Source organism: Pipistrellus hanaki (genome assembly GCF_964339955.1).
Source record: "Pipistrellus hanaki genome assembly, chromosome: 3".
In the NCBI taxonomy this organism is placed as follows: Eukaryota; Metazoa; Chordata; class Mammalia; order Chiroptera; family Vespertilionidae; genus Pipistrellus; species Pipistrellus hanaki.
The window spans coordinates 27,374,248-27,400,708 of NC_140505.1; the positions used below are offsets into that span (position 1 = coordinate 27,374,248).

At 43.1% G+C, this 26,461-nt stretch overlaps 1 protein-coding gene and 2 pseudogenes across 3 annotated transcripts in view; 2 read left to right on the forward strand and 1 right to left on the reverse strand.

The window, feature by feature from the left end:
* NAXD (NAD(P)HX dehydratase) overlaps positions 1–26,461 on the reverse strand; it is a 151,116-nt gene that overhangs the window by 47,475 nt on the left and 77,180 nt on the right. The gene's annotated exons all lie outside the window — the stretch shown is intronic.
* On the forward strand, positions 6,408–8,043 carry LOC311618714 (ferritin light chain-like; annotated as a pseudogene). The gene is made up of 2 exons: positions 6,408–6,944; positions 8,020–8,043. The product of its transcript is annotated as a ferritin light chain-like (transcript).
* Positions 8,953–9,914, forward strand: LOC311618715 (ADP-ribosylation factor 1-like; annotated as a pseudogene). The gene is made up of 2 exons: positions 8,953–9,258; positions 9,493–9,914. The product of its transcript is annotated as an ADP-ribosylation factor 1-like (transcript).

Below are 26,461 nucleotides of genomic sequence, written 5' to 3' on the forward strand. Positions count from 1 at the left end.
TCCCCATAACCCTGCATCTCAATTTCCCAATTATCAATATTTTACCATATTTGCCTTTCATTCTATTTATCTGTATTGTTATTATTTTCTGAACCACTTGCAGATATGATGTCCTGTCATATCTGCTAGTGGTTCAGAAAGTAATATATATATTTCAGTGAGGAAGGAAGACGGAGAGACAGAAACATTAATGATAAGAGAATCATTGATTGGCTGCCTCCTGCATACCCCACTCTGGGGATGGAGCCCAAAACCTGGGCATGTGCCCTGAGTGGGAATCAACTGTGACCTCCTGGTTCATAGGTCAATGCTCAACCACTGAGCCATGCCAGCCTAAATTCGTAAGAACCATTTCCTAAAAATAGAGTCACTCTTCTACATAGCCACAGTATAACCAGCAAAATCTGGAAATTAGTATTGAAGCATTAGTACCACCCAATCCCCAGACTCCATTAAAATTTCCCAGTTATTTCTTTCTTTTTTTTTTTTTTTTTTTTTTTTTAAATATATATTTTATTGATTTTTTACAGAGAGGAAGGTAGAGGAATAGAGAGCTAGAAATGTCGATGAGAGAGAAACATCGACCAGCTGCCTCTTGCACACCCCCTACCGGGGATGTGCCCGCAACCAATGTACATGCCCTTGACCGGAATCGAACCTGGGACCTTTCAGTCCGCAGACCAACACTCTACCACTGAGCCAAACCGGTTTTGGCAAAATTTCCCAGTTATTTCAACAATGTCCTTTGTAGAGGCAGAATCCACCTGGACCACACACTGCGTTTATTTGTTACTAGAGGCCTGGTGCATGAATTCATGCACTGGTGGGGGGTCCCTTGGGGTGGTCTGTGGAGATAAGGCCCCAGCTTGCTCCCTGCAGCCCTGCCTGGCACCCCACCTTGGGTTGGCACCGCTCCCTCACCTGCTCCACCATCCCGCCTGTGGGGAGATCAATCAGGGCCACTGGCTGCTTTCTGCAGGGCGATCGGGCCCCCTCACACTTGCCTTGGCCTGGTGCCACCCACTCACCTGCTCCACCATCCTGCCACAGTTCACTCTTGTTGGGGCCTATTGAGGCTGGCAGTAACTCTACTGCTGCCAGCTGCCAGCACCGCGTCACCAACACCCACCATGTTCTGAGCCACCCCCTGGTGGTCAGTGCACTCCATAACAAGCAGTCAAACTCCCAATTGAACAACTGCCCGAGGAGACAATTTTCATATTAGTTTTTACTAGTCTTTTAGTCCTTGGTAATCTTAGAGAATACAGTACAGTTCCTTGCAGAATGCTCCTAAATTTGGGTTTCTGATGTTTTTCTCATTATATTTAGCTTATACATTTTTGGAAAGAACACCAAAAGGGTGGCCCTGTGTTCTCAGAGCATCCTGTCAGGAGGTACACAATGCCAACTGTCTCATTGCTAGTGGAGTTAACTTCTATCACTTTGTTAAGATGGTATCTGCCAGGTTTCTCCACTGTAAATGTTGTAGGTTCAATTCTCAGCCAGGGCACATACCTAGGTTGTGGGTTCGATCCCTAGTAGGGACATATATGAGGGATAACAGATAAATGTTTCTCACACATCAATGTTTCTCTTTGTCCCTCCTTCTCTCTCTAAAATCAATAAAAATATATTTTTAAAAAATAATCATTACACATTGATATTGAGACTTGCAGTCTTTTCTATGCACACACGTATTACCGATTGTGACACACACATGCAACCACCACAGATTCATTTTAGCACATCTGGAAAAATACACTGTTTTACACGTGCTTTCCTTTTTTTCATTTAGCAATATATCTTAGAGGTCTTGCCTTGTCAGTAAGTAAATATCTTCCACATTCTTTTTGTTATTGTGACTGTGTATTATTTCAATGTATGAATACTTAGGCTTGCTGCATTAAATCTTTTGTTATTGCAAATTTGCTATTGGCATAGCCATTCAAAATCCATTCAATTTGCCATTCAAAATGCAATTCAAATTCAAATAGCCATTGCAAAGCTATTGCAATGTGTACATCTATAGGATAAATTCTTGGAGGTAGACTTGCTGGGTCATATTTCATTTGAAAAATTGTGGTGGCTAGTTTTCATAGCTCGTTGGTCCCATTTTAGCATGAAAACGATCTTCTCAAATTTCCCTGAGGAAAATAATAATCTCTGCCATATTCATTCTTTTCCCTGGGGTCATGAACCCTAATGATTCATCTCACACATCTAGTCGTTTTTCATTGTAGGGCAACCTTTACATAGGAAAGGTCAAGTTTTTATTTTAATGTTCCTTTGGTCATTTAAACTGGTCTTCAGGAGAAAAGACAGACATACAAACTAGACATTTCACCTTGAAATAAAAAATTTTACATATTGTTTTGTCATTTAAAAAAAAATTCATTGTTCATTTCATTGTTCTCCAGAGAGAAATTCTCAACGGCTGCACAGTATTCCCATTCTCCAGTTAAGCATAAATTGGAATAATAGAATAGTCAGCAGTTTTCCAGGTTGTCCCTTTAGGGTTGTGGTCTCCACTGATTGATTGGCACCAGGGCAGGGGGGTCATTATTCATTGCAACTGGGCCTGGGGTCAGCCATGGCTGGTGTTGTTACATTGTTTTCCTATTATTAAACATTTAGCTTATTTCTAAATTCTATTTAAAATAAACGTAAATAGTAACATAAATTATAACTAAACCTGAAATGTGTATCTTTATATAAAAATCTTTCCAGATATCTCTGATTATTTCCTTCAGAAAACTTTTTGAAAGTGAGGTTATGGGACAATCAATAAGCACCTCTTCAAGGTTTGCAAGGCAATGGCAGATGGCTCTCTCTTACCACTTTCCCATTCACTTACCCTTCCCGTCAGAGGAGGGTGCCTTCTGGGAAGTGACGGAAGTTTCTCTGAGCTTGTTAAAATAGAATTCTAGCAAAAGGTTTGGCTAACTAGGATTTAGCTGATGAAATCCTGAATAGGATCCTAGCTGAATAGAGCTTAGCTAGCTATGGACCCAGTAGGCCCTGAGTTGCTCGATACCCAAGGGCTGAAGAAGCAGATGCAGTGACATTTGAAAGCCAATGAAAGGTCATATCCTCCCTCCATATGCAAAGATACCTCTTCCCTGATCTAGAAATTCATTGCATTTAAACAAGCGCTTGGGTAAAAAGTCTGAGAGTAAGACCATAAGGAAAAGATTGAGAACGATACATTTTTCTGAAGGAGGGACTTGTTGGGAGGAAAAGGAGGGGTGGTGGAATGCCCCTCGGAGAGGGCAGATTTGAGTGGATGCCACCATGATAACCATGACCCTATATTCCCTGTTCTGGTGTGGCTGGCAGGTAGACAGACATGAGCAGAGGAAGGAGGGTGGGCCAGGTACAGAAGGTCACCAGGGTGGAAAGCCCCAAGTGCCCAGCAAGGGACAATCACTTGTAGGATGGGATCTCGACCCCAGGGAGACTTTTCCTCCCCTAAAGTATCAATAGTCATTTGGTGTGGACCCCTGACCTTTCCTCCCTAGAGATAACATAAATTCCTCAGTTGTATATCAGCTCCAGGCCCAGATAAGCCATAAAACCAGCCACAGCTGACCTCAGGACCAGCGGCATTGAATAATGACCTCCGGCCCTGGTGCGGGCCAAACAATCAGTGGAGACCACAACCCAGAAAGGACACACCTGAAAAACTGCTGAATATTCTTCTAAGATCAGCTCCTGGGACCTCCCCTAAAATCACCACCCTTAAAACTCTTAGGACAGAGTACCTCCTGGGAGCATGCCCAAGCTATTTCATTTCCCCCTCTCCACTTCCCCTCCCTGCCCCAGGCACGTTACCACTAGTTCCCTCACTCCCGAGCTCCGAGGGCCCTTCCTTTACCTCTCTCTATAAGTTGTTTGTAAGCCCATTTCTTCTAGGAATTGCTTCTACGGCTGGGATTTACCGAATAAATATTCTCTTACAGTTTGGGTCTTGGCTCTGAATTCTTTTCTTCGCTAGAACTCAAGTACCAAGGTTACTGAACTCAGGTTTGGCCTGACCCCCACTGGTCAGACACCTGGTTTTATTCCCTCCACTCACAACCCTGGGAGCCTGGAAGATATAGGTCAGTGGTCGGCAAACCGAGGCTCGAGAGCCACATGCGGTTCTTTGGCCCCTTGAGTATGGCTCTTCCACAAAATACCACGTGTGGGCTCGGACGTACAGTGTGATTGAAACTTCGTGGCCCATGTGCAGAAGTCGGTTTTCGGCCTGGGCGAGTCTATTTGGAAGAACACTCAAGGGGCCAAAGAGCCACATCGACCACTGATGTAGGTGAGAGTAAGGAAGTGGGAGTTTTTCAAAAAGCTGCCCAAGACCAGAGGCCACCCAAGCAGCCCAGCGTTAGAATTTGACAAAGTGGCTTGAGTCTACTTTGATGTGTGACAACTTGAGATGATAAGTTTTATAACGTACAAAGTGCCTTTGTTCACATTTTTTTTTCCATTTGGTTTTCACAAATAACTCATTAGATAAAGCATGACATGAGTGGGTATTCATTTTTCCCACATTTAGATTAAAACACCAAGTCTTTGGTAAGGAAATCAGCTGGGAAGTGAGAGGGATCCAGCCCCGTAGGTGATTTTGGACACCACGTTGCAATTCTTTGCAGAAAGGGGACTGCGGGAAAAACTACCGCCTAAGCAGACCTGATGGGAGCGGATCTGATGGAGGACTCACAGCCCGACTAGTCAGTGTCTGCTGAGCCAGCTCTCCCTAGAGCTGAACCCTGTCAGAATGCCCTTTTGGTTGGGTCCTACTACCGTTTCCCCGAAAATAGGACAGTGTCTTATATTAATTTTTTGTCCCAAAGTTGCGCTAGGTCTTATTTTCAGGGGATGTCTTATCTTTCCATGCGCTAGGTCTTATTTTTGGAGGATGTCTTATTTTCAGGGAAACACGGTAGTTGACTGAAAACTGCACCAACTTCACTAAAGAAGGACCTAGCCAAATGGTAAGAGGAGCACAGAGATTCCCAGAGGCATGTTGGTACATGTTGGTAGATGTCTGTAAAAGGTAGGGGTGGAGACCAGAGGAAGAGGGAGGGGTGCTAGGATTCCTAGGGGTCTTATATGCCTAAGAGTTTGCCAGGTCCGTGTGCAGTGCCTTGGGTGGCTGCACTTTCTTCTCAAATAAAACTTGGCAACATTCAAACTATGTTGGGCCCTAGCCAGTTTGACTCTGGATAGAAGGGCCTATGGACTGAAGGGTCCCTTGTTCGATTCTGGTCAAGGGCATGTACTTCGATTACAGGCTCTTGGCCCTGGTTGGGGGGGAGGAGGGGCGTCCAATCAATGTGTCTCACTCTCACATCGGTGTTTCTCTCCATTTCTCCCTCTCCCTTCCACTCTCTCTGAAAATCAATGGAAAAAATATCCTTGAGTGAGGATTAAAACAAACAAACAATGTTGTAAGGACCAAAAAACCATGTTTAGGAATAACTTGAGTTAGAAAGATACCTGGACTAAAGAGCTAAATTTTCTTTTTCTTTTTTTTTCTTTTTTAAAATATATTTTATTGATTTTCACAGAGAGGAAGAGAGAGGAATAGAGAGCTAGAAACATCGATGAGAGAGAAACATCGACCAGCTGCCTCCTGCACACCCCCTACTGGGGATGCGCCCGCAACCAACGCAAATGCCCTTGACCGGAATCGAACCTGGGACCTTTCAGTCTGAAGGCTGACGAGGAGCTAAATTTTCTAAATTTGACTCAAATTTCAAACCATAAATTATCAAAGGGCCAAGATTCCAAGATGTCTTTTTCCAAGAAACAGCAAGGTGAAGACCTTAAGCAGACGGCTCAGTTCTAAGAACATTTAAAAAATAATGCCTTTGGCCAGGTAGCTCCGTTGGTTAGACCATTGTCCTGATACGCCAAGGTTATGGTCAGGACACATATAAGTATCAACCAATGAATGAAAAATAAGTGGAAAACAAATTGATCTCTCCTCTCTTTTCTCCTCCCTAAAATCAATAAAGAATTTTTTTTTCTTAAATTGAGTTTCATTAATCCTTTTCAGAACTTCAAAAGACTTGATCACACCCACAATCACACTACTCTTCAAATAAAGTGAGAAACTTAGGTTACACTAGCATATATACTAGGATAATGTATATATTATTAATTTTGGATTATGAAGTAAGTTTACATAATAAAGAAATCAAACTTAAGCCGGCCCCAGATCTGTCTCTTGCTTCAACGGTGTCTGGACAGGACAGACCCAGGGACGCCCCTTCTCCAGCCTCCAGCCATTCTCCTGTGCCTTATCCAGTCACCACCCTCAGAACCACCTCCGGGACCAGCCAACACACCAGTTTTGGGTGTTTGTTTGTTTTGTTTTTTCTTCCTTAACTTCTTATTGCTGAACAACCATGAGCTCCCAAATTCGTCAGAATTATTCCACCAAGAGGAGGCTGCGGTCAACCGCCTGGCCAAGCTGCATCTGCGGGCCTCCCACCCCTCCTCTCCCTGGGCTTCTATTTTGACCTTGACGATGTGGCTCTGCAGGGTGTGGACCACTTCTTCCCTGAGTTGGCGGAGAAGCACGAGGGTGCTGAGCATCTCTTAAAGTAGCAAAACAAGCGTGGCAGCCGCATTCTCTTCCAGGAAGTGCCGAAGCTTTCCCAAGATGAGGGGGCAAAACTCAGGATGCCATGGAGGCCGCCCTGGCCGTGGAGAGGAACCTGACCAGGCCCTTTTGGAGCTGCTCCTTGGGTTCTACCCGGGAAGACCCTCAGCTCTGTGACTTCCTGGAGAACCACTTCCTGGATGAGGAGGTAAAACTGATCAAGAAGATGGGCGACGCCTGACTCACATCCCAGGCGGGGCTGGGCGAGCATCTCTTCGAAAGGCTCACCCTCAAGCACGACCAGGAGCCTTTGGGGCCCAGAGGCCTTCCAGAGGCCCCTGTGCATCCCCCTGGTGTCTCTGGCTTTTACCAGAACCTCTCTCCGAAACTACCGTGTTTCCCCGAAAATAAGACATCCTCCGAAAATAAGACCTACTTACAGGTTTCCTTCTGAGTAAAATATAAGGTCCCCCCCCCCCTTAGGCTAAACATGAGAGATTTGGTCCACTGATTCTGAAAGAAATGGAGTCACAAGAAATTCACCAGGAAATTAGAAATTGGATTATTATGATGATGTTCCAGAAGATGATGACATGATTGTCATTGAGTAAATTCTTGATACTGTAGGATTCACAGTTTGTCTGGTTTGTGTTGACAACTACCGTACTACCGTACCGTATACAGGTAATAAATTTCCTTTATTTTCATTTAATAATAAATGTGTACTGTATTCTTAATGGAAAAATAAGACATCCCCTGAAAATAAGACCTAGCACATCTTTGGGAGCAAAAATTAATATAACACACTGTCCTATTTTCGGGGAAACAGGGTATTAGCCATTCTTTTAACCACCTGGAGCCCTCTCCCACACACCAAACGAAACAATAAAGCTTTTTGCAGAAAAAAAGAAAAAGAAAAAGAAAGAAATCAAATTTTAAAATTTATCCTAAAAACGCTATAGTACATCTCTCACTGCATTGGCAAAGAATAGAAGTGGGTTTTTAAATTCTTATTATTATTTTTTTTAGTATAAGTGGTGTTTTATTTTAATTATTTTCCCCCCTTCTCCAGATATCTTAATTTTTAAAAAAATCTCTGGATGTAAGAAACAACAGTGTAGGCATTTATGAGGTTCTCAAATGAGCACGTGGTTAGGTGAAACAGAGAAAGGCCTTGCCCCTAAAGTCTGGCAGTCAGGGAAGACTGTCCACCTGTCTGTGCTTCTATTTATGTGATTTGAGGGAGGAGCTGCTACTTCAAGCTTTTTCTCAAAATTTCTCCCTCACCACCTGCCAGGAACTTCCATCTTTACAAAGCTGCTCTGAATTCTTGGCAAGGCTCTTATCACTGAACAAAACATTAGCAAGATAAGACTGTGCTTATCATTCAGAGTTTCTTCCCTTTAAATCTTAAGTTAGCAGAACTAACAGCGGATTAGGAAACAGGAGAACTGCCTGGTAGAATACTCTTTAAAACCAGAAACATTTTTGCTTGAGAAAAGAAGTACATAAATCAGTGTTCTCCGAACTGTCTTTACCCCATAAGCAAATAATGTTTGAGCATGCACTCCTAGTCGGTGCAGAGTTATAAATTACATGCATTAAATGGATGTATATTTTAAAACATTAAAAAATAGTCACCTTAGCCGGGACCGGTTTAGCTCAATGGATAGAGCGTCGGCTTGGGGACTGAAGGCACCCGGGTTCGATTCCGGTCAAGGGCATGTACCTTGGTTGCAGGCATATCCCCAGTAGGGGGTGTGCAAGAGGCAACTGATCGATGACTCTCTCTCATCGATGTTTCTAACTCTCTATCTCTCTCCCTTCCTCTCTGTACAAAATCAATAAAATATATTTAAAAAAAAAATAAAATAAAAAAAATAAAAAATAGTCACCTTAAAATTAATTACAAATAAATAAGTAGTGCCCAGCTTGCGTGGCTCAGTGGTTGAGCATTAACCTATGAACCAGGAGGCTATGGTTCAAATTCCAGTCAGGGCACGTGCCTGGGTTCTGGGCTTGATCCCCAGAGTGTGGCATGCAGGAGACAGCTGATCAATAATTCTCTCTCATCATTGATGTTTCCATCTCTTTCCCCATCTCCCTTTCTCTCTGAAATCAATAAAAAATATGTATATTTAAAAATGATAAGTAGCCTAATATTTTCTTTCTGCATGCTCATGTATAACTTGGGGCAGCCTATGAGAATCACACTGCACTTTGGAGTCTACTAAAATACTAAAGGAGTCCATGAAAAAATATATGCAGCCTGGATTTCAATGCAGAATAACAAATGCAAGTTGCAGAAAGAAGATGGACACAAAAAGACAGAAGACACAGGCTCAGAGCCCCCATCTTATGGGAGCAAAACCAGGGCCTGGCTCGGAGTAGCAGCAGCACCGCGGCTGCCGAGGGTTTCTCTGGCCAGTGTCTCTCCTCCCTCCAGTCTGCAGCATGAGGAATATCTTTGCGAACCCCTTCAAGGGCCTTTTTGGCAAAAAAGAAATGCGCATTCTCATGGTGGGCCTGGATGCTGCGGGGAAGACCACCGTCCTGTACAAACTGGAGCTGGGTGAGCTCGTGACCACCATCCCCACCACAGGTTTCAATGTGGAGACCGTGGAATGTAAGAACATCAGCTTCTGCCAAATCCGGTTTGGCTCAGTGGATAGAGCGTTGGCCTGCGGACTCAAGAGTCCGGGGTTCCATTCCGATCAAGGACATGTACCCTGGTTGCGGGCACATCCCCAGTAGGGGGTGGGCAAGAGGCAGCTGATCTATGTTTCTCTCTCATCGATGTTTCTAGCTCTCTATCCCTCTCTCTTCCTCTCTGTAAAAAGTCAATAACATATATATATATGTAAAAAACAAACAACAACAAAAATCAGCTCCACTATGTGGGGTGGCCAGGACAAGACCCGGCCTCTGCGGTGCCACCACTTCCAGAACACACAAGGTCTCACCTTTGAGGTGGACAGCAATGACCGAGAGCGTGCGAATGGGGCTCGAGAGGAGCTTATGCGGATGCTGGCGGAGGATGAGCTCAGGGATGCTGTCCTGCTCGTGCTCGCAAACAAGTAGGACCTCCCCAATATCACCCATAAACGCAGATCAGATCACAGACAAGCTGGGCCTCCACTCTCTGCGCCACAGGAGCTGGTACATTCAGGCCGCCTGTGCCACCCGTGGGGACGGGCTCTATGAGGGACTGGACGGGCGGTCCAATCAGCTCTCTCTTCCCCCTCACTCCCTCCTTCACCCTTGCTTTCCTCTCAGGTGGCAGATGTGCCCCTGTGGTGTGAGTGCCTGAAGCTGTCTCCATGGTCGGTCTCAGTGTGCTTCATCATGCTGTACATGTGCAGACGCAGCCTGCAACCTGGTTTTTATTTGATGCAAATAGTTCTTGTTTCCCATGAGGCAGTTTCGGGTACTCCTATGCAATATTACTCAGCTTTTTTTTATTGTAAAAAAAAAAAAAAAAAAAAGAATCAACCCACTGTTTAGTACTGAGAAGGGATTTTAGGCACCCAGGGCGGGGCCTCTAGGAGCTGCTGTGAGATTCCCTCAACGCTCCGCCTCTGGGCTTTAAATCTGTGTTGAGATCCATTTTGGCGGTTGGTCTTTAACCCAAACTCAATACATTTTTTATAATAAAAGGTAAGGAGACACTTGAACAGAGAGAAGGGAGAAATGTGCCTAGTTCTGCAGTAATGGCTTGAATCTAGTCTGCCTGTGGTCTGTCTCCCATCTGGAGCGTGCAATGGGCAGAACCAGCCACAATATGTTCTTCATGGTCACTTATGGTCCCTGATTGGCTTTGTCTCGCTGGGTCATCTGCATCCCATAACACTCATGCTTGTACCTGTGCTTACACCACTGCCTATGGGGTGGGCTGGGGCCTGCGGCCACCACTCAGATCCCTTGGAAGGACCCCAGCCTTCCCTCCGGTCAGTGTGGGTCAGCACAGGTGCTTTGGTGGGACCACTCTGGCCAGAACAGGAGACTCCCATGTTCCCTACACATGATACTCACTCGCTCCAGGTTGTCTGGGCCTCACCAGTAGGTGACCGGTGACCGGTCATCTCAGAGCCTAACTCCTTGGAGCCCCCATCCACATGTGCCTTCACTCCCTCAGCCAGCGAGGGTCAGATTGACATCAGAAACAACCACCTCTACTTTTTTCTTTTGTATTTTGAGAAAACACTGAAGAAACTAGAGCTGTTAAAATTTATGTTGGGGAAAACCTCAGAACTGGTTTATCTGGTGTCGTGGAACCTCTTACTGCTCTCAATACATGATCAGTAATCAACTGATTTGTATACTTGTTTTCATTTTTCATTTCGACAACAAGCACTATAATTATAGCTATTAGAATAAAATCTCTTAACTATTGAAGAAGAAAGAGGAGGAGGAGGAGGAGGAGGAGGAGGAGGAGGAGGGGGAGGAGACACATGCCCATGAGGGAAAGGGAATGTGTCCTGGATATTTTGGTTGTGTTGTCTCTTGGTTTGTATTACATTTTATCACTCACATTTCTAAATAGGAACCATGGCACTTTGAGTTTGCATTTATTTAAAGTGTTAAATGTCAACTTAGTTCTCACAAGACAAGAACTATAGCAAGAAACAAATTAAAATCCTATGGAATATTTGAAAAGAAACGGAGGGAAGGACATGGAGGCCAATGGCACTTAAACATGCCCAACTGAATGAGGAAGACTGTGGACAGGAGGCACGGGCATCTGGTGAAGTGTCACCTTGGGAGGCTCGGTGAACTTAGTCCTGGAGAATGTTCAGGAAGAATGGAGAGTCCTTGTTGGGGGCATTCAAATCTGAGCACACACGAGCAATAAGAAGCCTTATCCGTGACCGGAAGGCAGCCTATGACACTGATGGAGAGCCTGGGCCAGACACTGCTTCCTGGGCCCTGGACCCACACTCACCTCCGTGGCCTCACACCCTTTATCTGGTAAAAGCCACTCCATTCCAGCCTCAGCCCAGCAGTCTCTTCTCCAGTGAAACCTTCCAGGTAAAGCTCAGTGGTTCATGTTCTCCTCGGTGCTACAGTACGTGCTTCTATTATTATTTTTTTTACTGTGTACAATGATCAACATTGGTCTCTGGGAGAATACAGAACGCAGGAATACATGTTCTTTGGAACCTGTACTTATCACAGTGTACATAATACTCCCTAAAAGCTGATTGAAGAGATAAATGCTGAATTAGGAAGAAGTGGAAAGATGAGAGAATCTAATAATCATGGTAAATGCCAATACCAATGAGGGAACGTAAAATATCATTGGGAAGTGCAGAAGTTGCAAAATTTTTGTGCTGAGACTCTTTTCCTACATCTTTGCAATCTGAGTCCTAGATTGTGCAGCGCACCTACAACATAAACTGTTGTCCTATGGCAGTGGTCGGCAAACTGTGGCTCTCGAGTCGTGGTTTGACGCTCTGTTGACTAATGAGTTTGCCGACCACTGGGATAGGAGCTTAATCACAAGGAACATCAACAGCCTGTGATGATTGGAATCGAGAGTCTAGGTCAGTGATCAGTAAACTGCGGCTCGAGAGCCACATGTGGCTCTTTGGCCCCTTGAGTGTGGCTCTTCCATAAAATACCATGGCCTGGGGAAGTCTATTTTGAAGTGGTGTTAGAAGAAGTTTAAGTTAAAAAAAGTTGGCTCTCAAAAGAAATTTCAACTGTTCTACTGTTGATATTTGGCTTTGTTGACTAATGAGTTTGTCATTAGTCAACAGAGCGGCAAACCGCAGCTCGTGAGCCACATGTGGCTGACGAGCTACAGTTTGCCGATCACTGTCCTATGGGATCGAATCCATGTGATTCAAATTAAAGTGCAATCCATCACCCTGGCCAGTGTTTCTCAGTGGTTGAAGCATGGGTTTGATTCCTGGTCAAGGGCACGTACCTGGGCTGTAGTTTCAAAACCTGACCCTGGTCAGGGTACATGTGGGAGGCAACCAACTGATGTGTCTCTCTCACATCGATGTTTCTCTCCCTTTCCCCCTCCCCCCTTTCTCTTTATCCTTCCCTTCCACTCTCTCTAAAAAACAATGGGAAAAATCTCCTTGGTGAGGATTAACACACACACACACACACACACACACACACACACAGCACAATCAACTTCCCAATTAATTGGACTAAAGCAGAAAGTTCGTGTGGATAACCAGCTTCCCAAGGAACTCTCTAATCCAGGGGTCCTCAAACTTTTTAAAGTGGGGGCCAGATCACGGTCCCTCAGAGAGCTGGAGGGCCGGACTATATGAACTACTAATTCCTACTGTAACACCTCGGCTGCGCTCACTGCCCAAAAACCTGGCGGGCCGGATCAGACTCCTCTGCGGGCCGCATGTGGCCCGCGGGCCATAGTTTGAAGACCCCTGCATCCATATTGTGATGCTTAGTTATAGCCTTCAGAGTTTTCAGAAAGGAAATCACTTGGATTGTGCTTAGAATTTCAAACCAATTACTTGAACTTGAAATGCTTGTTTTTGGCATTCATTCAAATAATACTTCCTGTGCATACACTAATGTGTGCCAGGTCCCAGAATGTAAAAATAGATCAAGTGTGGTTCCTGATGTCTAGGGCAGAATGGGGTTGATGATGAAAGACTTCTATTTCCAGCAATATGGCAGGCTAGGTATTCTGAACCACCCTCAAATTAAAATAATTAATATGTTTTAAATATTCTTTGAATGCATTGCTGAGATGGCATGAGATTTTTTTAAAAAGACCCATAGGCCCTAACCCGTTTGGCTCAGTGGATAGAGCGTTGGTCTGCGGACTGGAAGGTCCCAGGTTCGATTCCAGTCAAGGGCATGTACCTTGGTTGTGGGCACATCCCCAGTGTGGGGTGTGCAAGAGGTAGCTGATTGATGATTCTCTCTCATCGATGATTCAAACTTTCTCTCTCTTTAGGGATTACTTAGGGATTAACTAATTTCTCTCTCTCTTTAGGGATAAGTTGGGGATTCTAACTTATCCCTCTCTCTTTCTCTCTGTAAAAAACCAATAAAATACATTAAAAAAAAAAAAAAAAGACCCACATAAGCCAAAACCTTATTGAAAGCAGAAATCTTTGTTGGTGCCAACAAAGTCTTTCTCCCCTGAAGCCACACCTGGGGTCTTGGATGCCTTCCTCTAGGGATGTGTGGGGCCCAAGGTGCAGAGTGGGTGGGCGGAGACATAGTCCGGGCAGAGCTTCCTGACTTTTCTCAGGCCACACAAAGACCCAGGACCTTGACGTGGAGGTTCTGACTCAGAGCCCACCCAGGAGGGAAAACCCAGCATAGTCCATTCCCATAAAGCTAGAATGAAAAATGTTGCCATGCAGAACAAGACAGCAAAGAAAGTTAGCTTTCTGGCCCTTGGTCGTGTGTGTCTGAGGAGGGAAATTTGAAAACACAAGCCAGCGTCCGCGTTTGTGGAGTGAATGTGTACCAGTTGTTGGGAAGTTTGAAAACTCCTACCTGGGCCCTAGTGGGTTCGACTCAGCATTGGCCTGCAGATCCGTGTTTTTCTCTCTGCGTCTGTCCCCCTTCCTTCCACTCTCTCTCAAAATCAATGGGAAAATATCCTTGGGTGAGGATTGACAAATAAATAAATAAATAAATAAATAAGCAAAATAGGACTCTTGTTTCCAACTCAATATTATGTATAAAAAACACATTCTTTTCCCTATCTGGTTTGGCTCAAGTGGATAGAGCGTTGGCCTGTGGACCAAAGGGTCCTGGGTTCAATTCTGGTCAAGGACACGTACCTCTGTTGCAGGCTCCTCCCAGGCCCAGGCCCTGCTTGGGGCTCATGCAGGAGGCAACCAATTAATGTGTTTCTCTTAGTCCTTCCCTCTCTCTTCCACTCACTCTAAAAATAAAATATCCTCAGGTGAGGATTAAAAAACAAACAAACCCACAACAACCCAATTTTCATGAAAGAAAGAAAGAAAAGAACTTCCCCCCCCTTTTCCTCCCCCCCTCCCCACCCCCCTAGCCTCCCGGCTGGTATTTTCATTTAACTTGATTTCCAGATTGCTAGTACGTTGCAAAAGAAAAAGAAAATCTCCAATGGAGTAACTCACCTTTAATTGAGGCTGCAAGAATGTCTATAGATAAAATTCCAGAGGTGAGTTGTTTCACAATAAAAAGAAGTAAACAACCAACCAACCAAAACAAACAAGGTGCTACAACTGAGCAAAATAAAATCCTCAAAGGCTTCAGATATTAAAACAATCACACAAACATTCTAGAGTAACAATGTTTAAATAAAAAGCCTTATCTCAGACATAAAAACACTAAAATGTCTTCAAATCAAATTCAGAAGTGCATTAAAAGAATAGCATGTCTATGAAGAGCTTATTCCAGCAATGCCAAGATTTTTCAAAATTAGATTTACTAAATATTAAAAAAATAAAAAAATAAAAAATAAAAGATGCACATGTCTGTGGCTGCTCTCACCCCCACCCTCACCTTCATTCAAAAACAGGTAACTGACGAAATTCAACAATTTCTGGAAATACCAGAAACCACAGGAAGAACTTTCTGTACCTGACAAACAGGATTTACTAGAAATCTCTGTCAACATTAGAATAATGTGAACTATTCAAAGCATTTCCATTAGAATCAGAACAAGACTCTGATGAAGCCAAAACCCGTTTGGCTCAGTGGATAGAGCATCAGCCTGCGGACTGAAGGGTCACAGGTTCGATTCCAGTCAAGGGCATGTACCTTGGTTGCAGGCACATCTCCAGTGGGGTGGGGGTGGGGGGGGGGAAGGGGGGGAAAGGGAGGGAAGTGGGGGGCAGGAGGCAGCTAATGGATGTTTCTAACTCTCTATCTCTCTCGCTTCCTCTCTGTAAGAAATCATTAAAGTATAAAATAAAAAGACTCTGATGAAGAAAGGTAGAGAGAGATGGGTTCTAGGTGAGGATACCCACCATCAGCCCTGGAAATGCACTAGGCACTGGTTCTTTTGTAGTGATGATCCTATACCTAGTAAATTGCTAAGTCAACTGACAAACTTCTAATATTAATGAGAAATTTCAGCAAGCAAGATGGCCAGATCAAGAATTGATAGTCTGGCTGGGATGGCTCAGTGACTGAGCATTGACCTATGAACCAGAAGGTCACAAGGTTCGATTCCTGGTTGCGGGCTCCATCTTCAGTGATCAATGTTTCTCTCTCTCTCTCTCTCTTTCTCTCTCTCTCTCTCTCTCTCTCTCTCTCTCTCTCTCTCTCTCTCTCTCTCCTCTCTTTCTCTCCCTTCCTTCTTCTGTCCCTCCCCTCCCTTTTTTTCTGAAATCAATAAAAATATATTACAAAAAAAAAAACTTAATATAAAAAAGAATTGACATACAACAATTAGTTGTTTTTTTACATGCCAATGATAGCAAATAAAGCAAAATCATGAAAAAATTGGTCCCTGTATGGTGGCAACTAAAATATAAAATGTCAATAAGAAATATGAAGAAACTTATAAAATTTCACTAAAAGATATAATCAATACCATGAGTAAATGGAAATACATACACCATATACCTGCAAGAGAAGATTCAAATAGCAAGTATAAAGATATACTTCAATTAGAGGAGTGTTTAAATAAACACTTAGGGAAAAAGTGTTTAGAAAAAAATTATTTGCAGTCGTTAATTAAATGTTAATTCATCTTAATGTAGTGACATGGAAAGATCTCCAGGGCAAAGACACATTTTAGCTAGTTAAAGATCGATACATAGGGTACGATCCCATTTCTGTGAAAAGCAGAGCAAACGTGTGTCTTTGCATAGGTATCATTCTGGTTTACCTGTTGCTCTCCAGCAAACCACCCCAGAACTGACTTGCTAGGAATCTGTGATGTGCGCAGGTGGATGGTGCGGCTGCCTCTACTCACTTGGCAAGCACCTGGGGCTGGAATAATCTCCAGGCTCATCACTCTCCTGTCTGGTGGCTGGCACCGGCTCCAACGCAGCTGAAGACGTAGCAGGAATACCGGTCCGGCCTCCACCAGGGGCTGTGTCCCAAGGGCAAGCATCTGTGAAGAGGAAGAACCAGTCAGTCAAGGGGTGCTGTCTGCGGCACACTCCTGGTGAGGATAGGTAGGAAGGCTCACCGAGGCTAGGGGAAGGAAAACCAGGCCCTGCCTGTGGTGGGAGGAGGATGAAACTTGTGGTTTTAAAACCACCAGAGAGGAGTGTACATAATTAAAAAAAAAAAAAAAAGATCTGATGCTACTTATACTCACCAACTGTTGATATCTGCTATCTTGGGGGAAGTTAGCGGGATTGGTAAGTGGTGGGTGATTTGTTCAGTATATACACCCAAGTTGAACTAGCTTAAGAACAAAATAATTGATCGACTCACATCATTGGATGGTTCCAGGGGTTCGTGTTGCTTCAGATATCCCAAAGAGGCCATCAGGCAGCTCTGTTTCTCTCCATTTCCCAGGAAGGACTTTTCCCACCTGGGGGGTAAGGCAACACCCATAAAACCCCTCTCAAAGCCACCCCTGGCTGGCCCCTCCAATGGAAAGAGAAAAAGTAATCGTTCTGGTAGCTCCAAAACAAAGTTCCAGGCAAGATACACAGTGAGGGACTTGGGGCACCTGCCCATTCTTACACTCAACACTGTGGCCAGCAGGGGGGCGAGTTTTGATTGGGCAACAGCAACCTGTCACCTGCAGATCTCTTCAGAGCTGCTTACTATTCTTACTCTGATTTCCTTTCTTGTGTTTGCTCCTATGTATTTAAAACTTTTCCCCTCCCTCATATTTCACCCAGCATTTTTAGTGTTTGGGGGCTTTCTCAGTCCACCATATCGATCAGAAATTCTTCTCGGCTTCCACAGAGTGGTATGCTCTTTCAGTGACATCCTTTTCTTTATTTTATTGTCCACATCTTTATTTCTAGGATAGACGGTCTGCTTTTTCTGCACTCAAGGAATGTTTGCCTAGCCCTGCCAACTACCAAGAGGCCAAGTTGCCCCATCACAGATGAGGGGACGCATGCTCTTGGAGATGGAATAGTCTTTTATCCCATGCATGCTCCAGTGTTATGACTTTATTGGGAGGCCAGAAAAGTCATTCGTTAGCTTCTTTCCTATGCCAAATACTAAAACTATGTATTAATAAAATTGTCATTAAGTCATACTGCAAAGTAACGTTATAGGGTCCACAGGAAGTATAATAAGTAACTTCATCCATGTAGTTACAGTGAACCTGCCACTTTGATTTTTTTCTGGTGTGATCAAATTTGCTCTCCTATGGTATATTTAGCTAGCATGTATTTTTCAAAAATTTGTTTGCTCGGCAAGCTCCGTGATAGGATTATTAGTTTATCTAAGATTTGTACCACCCCGGTATGTCCTGCCAGAAGTTAATAAGTGTTAATACTGTACTTACTTTGCATGGAACTTGCGGATCGTTTTTGGAACAGAGTACTGTGAACAGACCCCACAGAAGCTTCATGATTGTCCTCGTACATTCTATTCTCCGCCTTTCCTCTGGCAGCTCAACCCAGGTTTCATTTTTGTTAACCTGCTTCAGTCCAGAAATAAGGTTTTCAAAATTTGCAAAGTGAAACCCCCCTTTTCATCGTTGGGTACTAGTATTAGTACCTTCAATTAACTGATATTTTGTGGGTAGATCTTTATGTATTTCACTATTAGTCAACTTTCAATTTTGCATGTTTATGGAGATCAATGATGCTAAGAATAAAAAAATATTTTTAAAATCATGTTCACTGACCATGGAATAATTAAAATCTTCACCACCACCTACTTTTTACTCACTTTACATCCCAACTGGTGGGAAAAGAATGAGGCCAGATCTAATCTGGTTGCCATGGTGGCAGTATAACCATCCATTTTAAATATGCCATCTATCAGGGCAAGGATTTTAAAGCAGAAAGACTTACTCTAAACATAGTACCTGACTGTCCAAACCAGACTTGCAGTAACTCAGAGTCTAGCATGCTTTCTGCCCCCCGGCCATAGTTGATGCCCAGTGGGTCTGTTTCCCCGTGGGCCAAACTATTTCTTAAGTCACATCTGTGCTGCAGAGAGAAAGCCATGCCACTTGTCCTCATGGCTGCTCTGGTTCTGGACTTCCCTTTATCTTTTCCATCTGCACTTAAGGCATAGTCAGTTAATTACTGTTACTTGCAACCAGAATTGATGCTTAGATGTCAGCCCGTACCCTGGAGGGTTGCAGGTTCAATTCCAGCCCACAGCATATACTTAGGTTGCAGGTTCAATCCCTGGCCAGGCAGGAGGCAACCAATGGATGTTTCTGTCACATTGAAGTTTCTCTCTTCCTCTCTCTCTCTCCCTCTCTCTCTCTCTCTCTCTCTCTCTCTCTCTCTCTCTCTCTCTCCCTTCAAGGGAAAATATGTCCTTGGGTGAGGACTAACAACAAAAAATGGATGCTTAGATATAATGATAGAGGAAACATAAATATTTATCAAGCAATTTCTCATGCAAAATAAATTTGAGAGAAAGCATACAATTCCTAACATTGTTGTAAATGGATAAATGGTTAATAAACCCTATGAGTAATTATTTACAACTGTTTTTATAGAACTTTATAACAATATATTGAATTATTAGATGATCAAAATCTAACCAAATTCTCAAATATTAATCATTTTAATAAAATATTGCATTTCTAGGGGGGGAAAAAAGAAGTGTAATACTTTGCTGCTGCAAATAAAAGCTCTACTTCCTTTTTAAAAACAAATATATTTTATTGGTTTTTTACAGAGAGGAAAGGAGAGGGATAGAGAGTTACAAACATCGACGAGAGAGAAACATCAATTCACCTGCCTCTTGCACACTCCCCACTGGGGATGTGCCCGCAACCAAGGTACATGCCTTGACTAGAATCGAACCTGGGACCTTTCAGTCCGCAGGCCGATGCTCTATCCACTGAGCCAAACCGGCCAGGGCAAAAGCTCTACTTCTTTACTTCTGTGTTTTACAAAGAGAAATAGAATCATTTATAGAAAAGCAGCTGCAGGCATACTCCTCAGGCAGGATGAAAAAGGAAGTGACTACTTTCTTCTCTTCGAAGGCCAGACTTGACTCTAGCTGTAAGGAACCTCAATTTCATTTTGCAGAATATACCTGCTAACTAGAATAATCAACTGACCAAAAATATTACTCAAATCATTATGTGTATGGTGTTTAACATTAATACACCACTGTCACACATTAGCTAGGTCGGTTCTCCCGTGAAATATTATCACTGGCCTTATTTTGCCTGAGGATACAGGCCGAGGCGTGACTTCCCCAAAGTTAGACTGGGATAAACTAGTCCTGATTCAAGCTTTCTGACTTCAAATCTCATGATAATTCTAGGACAGCACTCTGCTCCTGGCAGGTTGCTTAAAACTTTCTGGGTACAAATACAATCCTAGAATTTGCTACAGGGCAAGACAAGAAGCGTGCTAGGATAGGGCACTGGTTCCCTGGAGGAAAGGCAGATGCATATGCTGTGCTGGGAAGCACAGGCCTTTCGTTCAGGTAACAAGTCCAGCAATGCCGAAGACTTGAGACTGACTGCCCTGGGCTCCTATTCCAGCATTACTCTACAAGTTTATCTTTAGTTTTTGTCATAAATTGAGAGTAATTCCCTACCACACAGGGCAGTGTGGGCAAAGACAAGATTGCTGTGAACATTTAGCTTGCTCCTGGCATCAATGAATAGGGGGCAACAATGCCAGGTTCTGACCACTAGGCCGATCTTTAGGTGTATGATGGTGGTAAGAGAAGACAGAGATTGCAGCCAAGTATGGGATGGGTGACCAGGTGTGAATCAGCCCCCCTCACTGGATCTTAGCATCCTCACCAGAAACACTAACATCTTCATGGCGAGGTTGTTTTAAAGAGTTTACATAAAGTCTACAAAGAACTTAGCACAGCGCTAGCTCCGGTCAGGCAATTAATGGTGGCTGTTATTTCTATCGATATATGTCAGCGATGCTTAAAGACTTCAAGATGAGTTGCCTAAACAAAAGCATTTTAATAGGAAAACTCTGGTTTAACAAAGCATTGAATGGTTCAAATCAAGATTTAAGCTGTTCCTGTTTGCAGTGACTTATTTTTAAAGTAGGGATTTTAAACAAGAAAGTATCAACCCCATCTTTATAAATAAAATCAGGTAATACAAAGTTCTCCCTGGCTGGTGTGGCTCAATGGTTGAGCATCAACCCATGAACCAGGAGGGGAGAAAGGATGTCACAGTTAGATTACCGGTCAGGGCCCATTGATGTTTCTAGCTCTCCATCTCCCATCCTCTCTTTGAAATCAATAAAAACATATTTTAAGGAAGGCGGGTGGGGCCAGGGAGCAAAACAAAAAAACAAAACACCAAGCAAACATATTAAAAAAAAAAAAAGTTCTGAAGCAAGAGAAGTGACCTAATCTTTTTCTTTACTCCAGTTAAAACCATGTATTTGTTGTCATATGTTTGTAGGGGGGGGGAAAGAGGGAGAGCACAGTTTGGTTTGAGGAAAGCAACCTTATAGTTAAAATAAATATTCTAAAACAAAGACCCTCATAAAAACCTCAAGAGACTGTCTTGATTCCCGACAGTCCTCTTTCCCAGTTATATTTCTGAGCCTTCCATACATGTAGCCTGAAAGGGTGATGAGAACTCTAGTGCCTCAAGCAGTAATTAATTAGCAATATCTCCAGATTAAACAAACATAAAAGTCTACCTCCCAAACTGCCTCAAACTACCTGGACCCTAAAATGAAAGAGGAATGGCCCTGGCTGGGATGCAGAGTGGTTAGAGCACCAGCCCATGCACCAAAGGGTCACAATTTCAGATCCTGGCACCTGTCAGGACGGGTGCAGGAAGTAACCAATTGATGTGCTTCTTTCACATCAATGTTTCTCTCTTTCTCCCCATCTTCCCTCCCTAACATCCCACTCTCTCTAAAAATCAATGGGGAAAAGTCCTCCTGTCAGGATTAACAAATAACAAAATTAAAGAGGACTGGATTACAAGCTAAAACCCAGAGGGAGACAGACAATATATCCTAAAGTCTTGTTCCGTACATGCCAATGATTCCGACGACTCATGAATCACTTTAGCCGGAACAATGGAGAAAAGCTAGATCTCCTGCAAAAGCAGTCTTTAAAAGTGCAGAGACAAAAGTTAATGATTTTGCCTAATGAAAGGGTGTAATGTCTTGATACATTTTACCCGGAACACTGTATGAATGACACAAAAGGTTATTTCAAGTGAACACTCAGTCTTTCTAAAATAACTATATTCCCTGCAACATGGCAGGCGCCTGAACCTTCTCCCATTCTGAGGGAGGTCTCCTGCCCCCATGGCTGCTTCGCTTCCCATGCACAGCTCAAAGTGGGACCCAGGTAACAGACAGAGACTTGGCTGACAGCAGCTGCCCTCTCACTGCAACAAGACTTGTTTGAGAGGTCTCATACCCATGGTGTGGGCAAGTGGGTTTTTAATATCCAAGTCCAGCCTACTAGCAGGAATGCTCAGGCCCGTCTCAAGAAGGGAAATAATCAATTCCACTAATACACACATGGTAAATGATTGTTGCTAGAGTGTTGAGTTTGACAGATGAATAATAGCCAATTTCTCAGAGGAAATTAATGTGGCTAATGGAAATAAATGAATATTCTAGAAAAACTGATTGTACTGTTCAAAAAGCTGTTCCTAAAGTGTTAACAAAAATTCTTATTGGCAGAGCAACCCATGGTAAAATTGCACATGTTATGAACCTGAAGTAGTCATAGTGTAGTGCAAATAATTTAAAATGTAAAAGCTATCAAGACTACATTATAAAATTTCCAAAAGTCTCCTATTATTTAAAGTAAAAAAGGGGGTGACAGTGGAAGAATATCATGTAAGGAAAAATATCCTGAGAATAATTTACATCTAAAAAATTTGTGCTTTAGAAAATTAACCTTCATTCGGAACGCTAATACCAAGATACCCATGAAAATACGCACTTGGTGACAAAACAAGCCAGGGGAAAATTATTTGGGGGGGAAAAAATGGAAAAGAACCCCAAATCAAATTTAAAGAAAATATCCCTTTATTAACTTTTGGTCGAGAATATGTTTGTATATTTTCAGAAAACAACTCCGAGACCATCTGGATTCCTGTAACAGAGAGGAATAGACAGAAGCGCTCCAGCCATGAAGACAGAAGAGACACAATTCAGAGATGGAAGATGCTGACGACGCCTCAGCATACCAGCAGACAGCAGCTGTGGGTTGCTGAAGGATGCCCAGGACCAAACCAGAGACGGGCGGACCTGCATTACCATTTGTCTACCAACCAGATCTGAAATATCATGGCTGACATGTACACATAAGGAACTGTTTGACATTGAAATTGGGACTCAAGAGAACTGTTGGCCCAGAAAGGAACTCACTACAGACTGATTCATTTGACTCTCAGCATAACCATTATGGCTTGTTGCAGTTTAGGTTCTTACAAGGGTATTTCTTGGATCACATGATCTCACACATCTAGAGGAAATAATGAACAACATAAACTGATGAGCTGAGACCGGTTTGGCTCAGTGGATAGAGCGTCAGCTTGGGGACTGAAGGGTCCCGGGTTCGATTCCGGTCAAGGGCATGTACCTTGGTTGCGGGCACATCCCCAGTGGGGGGTGTGCAAGAGGCAGCTGATCGATGACTCTCTCTCATCAATGTTTCTAACTTGCTATCTCTCTCCCTTCCTCTCTGTACAAAATCAATAAAATATATTAAAAAACAAACAAACAACAACAAAAACAAACATAAACTGATGAACAAAAACAGACCCAGAGAAAGAGAAGCAACGATCAGACTCTCAAACCTCAGAGGGAAAGTAAGAGAAGATGGGGGTAAGGGGAAGAGATCAACCAAAGGACTTGTGTGCATGCATATGGGCCTGGCCAGTGGCCATGGACAACGGGGGGGGGGGGGGGGGCATATGTAGGGAGGTAGGGAGGGGTTTGGGATGGGAATGGGGGATAAGGACAATTATGTGATACCATAATCAATAAAAAAAATAAAATAAATAACTATAATGTAATAATGAAGTGGCTTTTACTTTGGTAAATGCTTTATTACTTCAGTAATCACTTCTAGTGGAGGGCACCAACACAACCACACCACAAAGCCCGACTCACTGGAAGATGTTATCTCTGTGGGTGGCCCCCAGGGGTCCTGTCATTGTAGGCAATATTCTTTCTCAAGACCTGGAGTACAGCCCTCTCTATGCCCCCCTGCCCCAGGAATAGCAGCCGTGGCCTCTCAATGCACACCAGTTAGCTGAATGAGGCAAGTTTCCTTAATTAGGTTTTAAATAAAGTATTCCATTTCAATGGAAATGTTTTAGAACCTAACTGAACTGTAATAACTTGGTTATCTATATTCAGACAGTCCTCGGGTTACAACGGACTCGATGCCATCTCCCATTTATTTATATAAAAAAAGTTTTTTTTAAAATATATTTTATTGATTTTTCACAGAGAGGAAGAGAGAGGGATAGAGAGTTAGAAACATCGATGAGAGAGAATCATCGATCAGCTGCCTCTTGCACACCCCCTACTGGGGATGCACCCACAACCAAGGTACATGCCTTTGACTGGAATCGAACCCGGGACCTTTCAGTCCGCAGGCCTGACGCTCTATCCACTGAGCCAAACTGGTCCCGGCTATATAAAAAAAAGTTTAATCATTTCAACATATGTACATATGTGCTTTATGTTTTTTATTACTTATTTACCACAGGTAAAGGTCAGGAACTGTTATCTTTCTTTTAAATTGTTTTTACTGTTTCACTTCATTACTGCTGTGTATGTGCTCCATGTGAGTGACGTAGGTGTTTATGTAGGTGGGTTCCAAATTATGGCGTTATGTTGCACTGTAGGAATGGATCTCCGATGTAACCCAAGGGCCTACTGTATATAAAAAGCCTAAGTGACCGGCCATGCAGCCGACAGCTATGACACACACTGACCACCAGGGGGACAGACACTCAATGCAGGAGCAGAAACCACAGGCATGGAAACATGAAACAGACTGATGAATCTCTGAGGGAAGCGGGGAGGGGGGAGGGCGGAAAGAGATTAACCAAAGCTTATATGCATACTAGAGGCCCGGTGCAGATTCGTGCACTGGTGGGGTCCTTCAGCCTGGCTTGCAGGGATTGGGCCAAAACCGCTCTCCAAGATCCCCTGAGGGGTCCCAGATTGTGAGAGGGCACAGGCCAGGCCAAGAGACCCCACCGGTGCACAAATCCATGCACTGGGCCTCTAGTTAAATATAAGAAACTGGTAGTTGCCAAAGGCAGGGGTCGGGGTGGGCAAAATGGGTGAAGGTTACAAGGTAAGTACATGCTTCCAGTTATAAAATAAGTTATGGGATGTAATGTACAGCATTCTGGCTATAGTTAATGCTGTACTGTATATTTGAAAGCGTATGAGAGCACTTTTTTTTGTTTGTTTTTAATATATTTTATTGATTTTTACAGAGAGGAAGGGAGAGGGATAGAAAGCTAGAAACATTGATGAGAGAGAAACATCTATTCGCTGCCTCCTGCATACCCACTACTGGGGATGTGCCTGCAACCAAGGTACATGCCATTGACCAGAATCAAACCTGGGACCCTTCAGTCTGCAGGCCGATGTTCTATCCACTGAGCTAAACCAGTTTTGGCTGAGTGCAAGTTTTTTAAGTCCTCATAGTAAGATTTAAAAAAAAAATTTGTTGTTCAGCCAGTGTGACTCAATGATTGAACACCAACCTGGAGGTCATGATTTAATTCCTAGTAGGGAGCATGCAGGAGGCAGCTGATTGATAATTCTGTCTTCCTCTCTGAAATCAATAAAAATGTATTTTTTAAAAAAATTGTTAACTATATATAATGACAAATGTTAACTGGACTTGTGATCATTTCAAAACACATACAATATCAAATCATCATGTTTTATACCTAGAAATAATGCTGTCAATTATACTTCAATTAAAAGTTTTTAATAAAAAATAAGCGAGTGTTCTACAATAGCTTTTTATTGATCTATTTTCAAAAAGAATTCAACCCCATTTTTAGCACTGCCCCAGGGTTACCTGTATCTTTCTATTTATTGTATTTAATCATGATCTAAAGCCTGAATCTTGCCCTGGCTAGGTAGCTCAATTGGTTAGAGCATAGTCCTAATAAGCCAAGGTTGTGGGGTTTGATCCTGTCAGGGCACACACACGAATCAACCAGTGAATGCATAAATGGAGCAACAAATCAATTTTTCTCTTCCTCTCTCTCTCTAAAAATCAATAAATTAAAAAACTAAAGCCTTGCCCGGTTTGGCTCAGTGGATAGGGCATCGGCTTACGGACTGAAAGGTCCCAGGTTTGATTCTGGTCAAGGGCATGTACCTGGGTTGCAGGCACATCCTCAGTTGGAAGTGTGAGGGAGGCAGCTGATCAATGTTTCTCTCATTGATGTTTCTAAACTATCCCTTCCCCTTCCTCTCTGTAAAAAAAAAAAAATGAATAAAATATATTTTTATAAAAGATTAAAGCCTAAATCTTGATGTACTAAGTACTTACCTATGATTAAGAAAATAATAATTCTTTATTGTTGAAAGTATTATATATGTCCCCTTTCTGCCCCTACTTCTGGGATTTTTATTTTTTTCTTCCAAGGAAATTAAAAGTGATTTAAGACTGCCAAATCCAACAAAACCTGCCTCTATAATGTTCCATATTTTTCCAAAGAAAAAAATGCCTCACCATTTGTCTTACTGGAAACATCATTAAAGGTAGGGGGGAAAAAAAATCCAGCATTTGATTAACATCATCCAAGTA